This window comes from Carlito syrichta, unplaced genomic scaffold, assembly GCF_000164805.1.
Source record: "Carlito syrichta isolate Samal-C Ts95f unplaced genomic scaffold, Tarsius_syrichta-2.0.1 Scaffold300035, whole genome shotgun sequence".
Taxonomy (NCBI): Eukaryota; Metazoa; Chordata; class Mammalia; order Primates; family Tarsiidae; genus Carlito; species Carlito syrichta.
In genome coordinates, this window is record NW_007244131.1 from 112,618 (window position 1) to 119,796 (window position 7,179).

At 32.5% G+C, this 7,179-nt stretch overlaps 1 pseudogene; it reads left to right on the forward strand.

Annotated features, from left to right (window-relative positions):
- The first annotated feature begins 269 nt into the window (after positions 1–269).
- LOC110595367 lies at positions 270–515 on the forward strand (annotated as a pseudogene).
- Positions 516–7,179: the final 6,664 nt, after the last annotated feature.

Genomic DNA, 7,179 nt, shown 5'->3' on the forward strand with positions numbered 1-7,179 from the left:
GAAATCAGAAGGAACAAGTTTAGGAAAAAAACGAGATTGCTTTTGGTTCACTAGGATCTGGGTGCTTTCCAATCAGGTAAGGATTTTAAAGAAGAGATTTGGGCTGGAGATGCAAATTTGAGATTCATAAAAATTTGGAAGGGATTTATTTTATGTTTGTTTTATATTGTGCTTAAAAAATATTCTGGGGGAAGACGAGTTAATCCAGGGTCCAGCAGCCAGGCAGGTTTGTTCTCTCTCTTTGCACTGCAGGCCTCTCTGCCCCAAACATGCTCCTCCAGGTCCTCAGACAGGCCAAGAAGCACCTGAGCTTGATCTTCCTCTTTGTATTTATCAGAGCTGGAGGTATGGGAGCAGCGCTGCATCTCAGGCATCTGGCAATGTTCAATCCAGATGTTAGTTAGGACAGAAAGAATAACCCAGAGTCCTGGAACAAACTGGGTCCCAGTGATCAATACAAGTTCTACTCCGTGAATGTGGATTACAGCAAACTGAAGAAAGGTCCAGAGTTCTAAATGAAAGGTTTCACTATGAAACTGCTTAGAATGAAGGTCTTCCAGAAGCTGTCACACAATTTTCCACTTTACCAGGAAATATTTCTCCTCTAAACGCACGAAATCATGTTAATATACTGTGTTGCCGATTACACCGATTAATAAATATCTGAAACTTGAAAAAAATTCGGATATAATTTAACATATTTATTCATTTTATAGATATTTTTATACCATAGCAGAAACAAGGATAATTTTTATTTACTTATGCTTAGGAAGTAATATCTAGAAAAGCGTCACCTGAGAGTTAGAATTATAGGGATTGCTTATGTATGCTATTTATTTTCATAATAAATTTACTCATTTTTCTGATGATAAAATTATATATGTTTATTGTAGAATATTTTTAAAACACAGAAGAGTTTAATTTTAAAAAAACCATGATCTGATCACTTAATTTAAATCATCTTAACACTTGATGTATGTTGTTCTAAACTTTTTCTGTAGCATCTATACTTATGAATGAGTATATTTACATATTTTAAGTGATATCAATACATCACTTAAAACAGACGAAGGTAAAAAGACCTGAAACGTTATAACAAGTCAATTAATTTTACCTATGTCTTTTTAAAATGGCTGCACAGTATTATTAGTTTCCAATAGCTATAGCACAAAATGTTTAGCAAATCACCAATTGCTCAATATTTAGACGTATTTTTCTACTTTTTTCATTTTTCACTTTTTTCTTTTTTTTTTTTTTTTTGAGTAGGAGTCTCACTCTGTTACCCAGGCTGGAGTGCAGTGGCATGCTCATGGCCACCGCAGCCTCCACTTGCTGGGATCCGGCGATTCTTCCACCTCAACCTTCTAAGTTCTGGCTACTAAGTTCAGAACTACAGATGTACTCTACCACGACCAGTTAATTTTCTTGATTGATTGTAGAGACAAGATCTCACCAAGTTGCCCAGGCTGGTCTCGAACCCCTGGGCTCAGGTAGTCCTCTTGTCTTGGCCTCCTAAATTGCTAGCATTACAGACTTGAGCCACTGTGCCTGGCCTTTCATTTTTCTTACTCATTTATTCAATTATGTCATTAGGCAAGCTCCTAGAGGAATTTCTTTCTTTCTTTCTTTCTTTTTTTTTGAGTTGGAGTCTCACTCTGTCACCCAGACTGGAGTGCAGTGGCTGCTCCCGGCCACCGCAGCCTCGACCCGCTGGGCTCCGGCGATCCTTCCGCCTCAGCCTTCCAAGTAGCTGGAACTACAGGCGTGTGCTACCACGCCCAGCTAATTTCTGACTTATTGTAGAGATGAGGTCTCGCCAAGTTGCCCAGGTGGGTCTCGAACCCACGGGCTCAGGCAATCCACTCACCACAGCTATTTCTTTATTAATTATTATTATTTTAATTTTTAATATTAATATTTTTATTTTATATTATTCCTAGAAGACTTTTAATTAATGAATAAAAGTGTTTACCAAGAGACTTTACTTCCAGTAATGATGGCATGAGTTTGTTGGGTGACTCCTCTCTGATAAAACAATAATAACATTTGACAAGATTATTCAAAATAAACATTTCAGTGCTCTGAAAAATGACAAAAGGACTTACTTCTGAAAAACTACCACTGCATTGAGGAAGCATGGCAATTAGTGGCTTTCTTTCCTAGGGGAATTTTGATTCCTCCTCACCCTAGCTTAGGCATTGAAAACCTGCAGCTTGACTAGCTGGAAGAGATGCAGTCAGTTCAGGGCAGGTGACAGAGAAGTTCAAAATGTAAGAGAGAGATTTTGGAAGAGAGACGAAGGTAAAAAAGACCTGAAGAAATTGAGTCTCTGTACATTACAGGATACACACACACACACACACACACACACACACACACACACACACACACACACACACACACACACACGGGAGATCTCAGAGATTCCAGAGACATTAAAAGCCTTGGGAGAATTGTGAACTTACTTTTTATTACATTCCTCAACCCACGCACAGATGGGACAGTTGTAATTCACAACCCACACACAGTTCGGATAGCAGAAGGTAGAGCCTTACAGGCTTGATGCGTCTGAACATAACCTCTGATCAAATAATTGGCTGATCACTGAACCAAACAGTTGCAAGGAAGATTTTTATTAAACCCAGACTCTCCAGCTCCAAATATCCAGCAGAAACACCAGTGTCTACACACTGCAGAAGAGACAGATTTTGCAGTTTAAGTTTAAGAAAGTTCATTACTGTACTTCCTTAAAAAAAAAAAAACCCTCAGAATAACAAAAGGATTTTAGAATTATACACTTATTATCCATAATGTCCTGTTTTCAAGAAAAAATGTTACCAGATATGCAAAGAAACATGTAGGTATGGCCCATTCTTCAAGGAGAAAATCAGAAGTAAGTAGAAAGTGACTATGAGTGGGCCCAAAGGATGGATTTAGCAGACAAAAAAATAAAAAATAAAAAAAATACCCAGAACAGCTGTTAAAATATGTTCAGAGACATAAAAGAAGACAATAAATACTAAATAGAAACTATGGAAAGGTAGCATGCAGGCATTCAAAGCTAAAATGTACAAAGCTTTGAAAATTCACTAAATTGTTTGAAGAGCAGATTGAGACGACAAAATGCCAAATTTCATTCAGAGCCATCCTGATACAGTGTGCCAAGGGACTATAAAAAGGTGTGAATCCAGGAAGTGGGGGACAGTAGCCCTCTTAAAGGATGGCTACCTTAACATATATGGGTGGGCCTATTTCTGGACCCTATCTCTTGTTTCAATGATTTATTTCTACATTACCATTAACCATCTACTTTCACTATTATCACGCTGTCTTCTTTCTATAGTTTTACATTAAGTTTTAATATAAAGATCTGACTTAATACACAGACCTGTCTGACTTAGTTAGAATGTCATCCAACTTGTTTTCTTCTTTTCCAATATAGTTTTAAATGTTGTAGCTCTTTTAAATTTCCACAGGAATTTTCAGTTAGCATGCCAATTTCCAAAATAAACAAAATGTCTGCAAAAATTTTGATTGGAAACTTTTCGAAACTCTAGATGAATTAGGGATAAACTGCCATCTAAACAGTATTGAGTCTTCCAATACATGAACTCAGGAACACAGTTTCTCTCTCCATTTAATCAGGTCTTCTTTACATTCTCTCTAGTTATTAGACTGGATATTCTATACTTCTTTCATTATTTATTCCCATGCAGTTTTTTAAATGGAATTTTAAATTTTTTTCACTTGTTTATCACCGGTTTATAAAATCCAATTTATTTTTGTATATTGGTTTTATAATCTATATTAAGTTCGCTTCTCAGTTCTAGGAAACTTTTTTCTTTTGCTTATTCCTTAAGATTTCTACATATAACCGTATTGCCTATAAATGAAATAGTTTTAGTCTTCTTTTCTAGTTTTAATCAATGCAGAGTGTATGCTTTTCTTGTTTTACAAACTGTCCAGAACCTTCAGTACATTTGTGAGTAGAAATAGTGAAGATTTTATTCCTGTCTTATTTCCAATCTTAAGAAGAAAATCTTTAATTATTCATGATTGTGATGTTAGCTGTAAGATTTTCTTGGGGGGGACCCTTGTATTGGCTTATTATTTCTTTTCTATATCTAGTTTGTTTACTTAAAAAGAAATCATAATGGGTAGCAAATTTACAACTATTGAGATTATCATATTTTATTATCTTTTTTCTTTTAATATGTTGAATAACATAACATAGATCTATCTACTTTTATATGCTAAGGCAAATTTGCATTCTTGAGAGAAATCCTTCTTAGTCTTGATGCATTTTCTCATTATATGCAGCAAGATTCAATTTGCTATTATATTGTTGTGACTTTTTACATTGATAATTTTCCATGTCTTGCAATATATTTGTCTGGTTTCAGTATCAGTATCCCGTCAGTCTCATTGCATGAGTTGGGCACTATTCCTCCTTCTCTATCTTCTGAACAGAGAATGTATAAAATTGCATTTTTTTTTCACAGATGCTTTTTACAGTTCCTTGTGGAAGCCATGCAGGTGTGTGTGTGCAGTATTTTTTAAGTACAAATACAATTTTTGTAATACTTATGGAGCTATTTAGATTTTTTATTTCTCTTCATTATTTTGTATTTCCTTGTATTTTTTTATTGTGTCAGTATGGGGTGGTTGCATTTTTAAATAAAATTTATCTTTTTACCTAAAATTGAAAAATTAGTGGCATGAATTTTTGTAAACCTTTAAATTATCTTTTTAATTTATGATGATAATCTCTTTCCTCCCCCTTTTATCTAGGGCTTATCAGTTTTATTAATCATTTTCGAGAGTCCATTTTGGTTTTTTTTCCTGTATTTTCTATATCATTTATTTTTGCTTTTTATTATTACCTTCTTACTACCTACTTAGGGTTCAACATTCTTGCCTCTTCCCTGTGTGTTAATATGAAAGCTAAGATTGTTTATTTTAAATCTTCTTTTCTAATACATGTATTTGTGATATAAATTCCCATGTACTCACTTTGTTAGCTACAATCCATACACTTTGAATTATATTTTCATTATTATTTATTTCAACATATTTTTAAGTTTCCCTTGAGTTTTTTTCCTTGACACATGGATTATAAGTATGTTATTTAATTTTCATATATTTGAAGAGCTTTCAGATTTTTATATAGATTTCCAATTTAATTATATTGATATAAGACCACTCATTCTGTATTATTTTAATTCATTGCAATGTGTTGAATATTATTTTATTATCCAGAGCATGGTCATCTGTGAATGCTCCATGAACACCTCTAAAAGGTACATGTTCATAAAAAGAATACATGCTCATAAAAGAAACATACAATTGTTTAGTGTAAAGATCTATAAATATCAGGTCAATTTATTTGACAGTGTTGTTCAAATACTAACATGGTTTTTTGTTTGTTTGTTTGCCAACTTTTTCTATTAATTATTGGGAAAGTGGTATTAAAAATCTCCAGTGAAAGTTGTGAACATGTCTTTTTCTCCCTTTAATCTTGTCAATTTTTATTTCATATATTCTGAACTTTGTTATTAGGCGCACACACAATTAGGATTGTTATGTGATCTTAGTGTCTGTCTTTGTTTCTAAAAAGAATTTTTGTCTTGAAGTTTATATTATTTGATATTAAAGTAGCACTCAAGATTTCTAACAATTAGTGTTAGTATGGTGCATTTTTTAAAAAGCTTTTACTTTTAACCTATTTATATTTTTGTAATTGAAGTACATTTGTTATAAATGTTATCTAGGTGGGGCTTACTTTATTTATCCAGCCTAAAAGTGTCTCCCTTCTAACTAAAAAATTGTATTCATTTATACTCAATGTAATGATCAATTTGATTGTATTTAAGTATACTATTTTGTTGTTTATTTGTTACTTGTTCAGTCTGGCTTTTAATTCATTCTCCTTCTCCTTTCTTCTTTAAATCAATTTTTTTATTATTCCACTTTATCTTCTCTTTTTATGTACACAATTTTATGGGAGTGTATGTGTGTACATGCTCTAGAAATTATGCATTTTTAATTAAAAGTCTAAATTGAATTGAATATCATTTCCTATATGTTCAGTAAGAATTTAACAACACTGTCATTTGATTTATTTCCATGTATATTTTGTCTTATTGTGGTCATATATTTTTATTCTTCATAATTTGTAAGCCTGAATATGCATTGTTATTATTTTTTTGCTTTAAACAACAAATCGTTCTTCGAAGAATTTTTAAGATGTGAAAAAACCCCTTTCTATATTTACGTATGATATCACTTATGTGTTCTCTATTCCTTTCTATATGTATCTGGGTATTTTACTGATGTAATTTCCTATTAGCTTGAAGAACTTTATCATTTCCTGTAGAACAGTTCTGCTTTTGAAAATTCTCTTAACTTTTGCTAACTGAATTATTTTAAAATGTCTTTATTTTGCTTCAATTTTATAAAATTTTTTTCACTTAATATTAAATTCTGTGTTAACTTTTGCCTTTCAGCACTTTAAAGATGGAATTCTATGTTCTTTTGGTTTGTTTATTTCTGAGAAACATTAGTAGTCATTATTATTGCTGTGTACCTGTATGTGAAGTTGTATTTAATGCATGTAATAATTTCCCCCATTGGGCTATTTTTGATATTTTCTTCCTCTCTCTCTCTCTTTTTTTTTTTAGTGGTTTGAATATGATATGTCTAGATACAATTTACATTGGGTCCATTATCACTGGTGTTTTAGAACTTTTTTAGATATGCAGGTTTATAGTGTTCATTATATTTGTGAAGAATTTGCCTATGATTTTTTTCCAATATTTTTTTCTGCCCCAGTTTCTTCCCTCTCTGCTTGTGGGATTCTAATTATAGATATGTAGTTTATCATACTGCAAGTCATTAAATTTCTGTTTAATTTTATTTTTCTCAGTTTCCATTTGAATTATTTGGAAAGTTTTTACAGTCCTGCCTTCAAGTCCACTCATCTTTTCTTCAGCAGTGTTCAAACTGCTATTATACCCACCCAGGGAATTATTTTTTTCAGCTATTATATTTTTCGTAATTACAACTTATATTTAACTCTTTTAGCAGTTTCTTTTCTTTTCCTTTTTGCTGAGGCTTTCCGTCTGTATAATTCAACATTCAAAATAGTTGTTTAAAAATCTATGTTGCATCTGAGTCTGT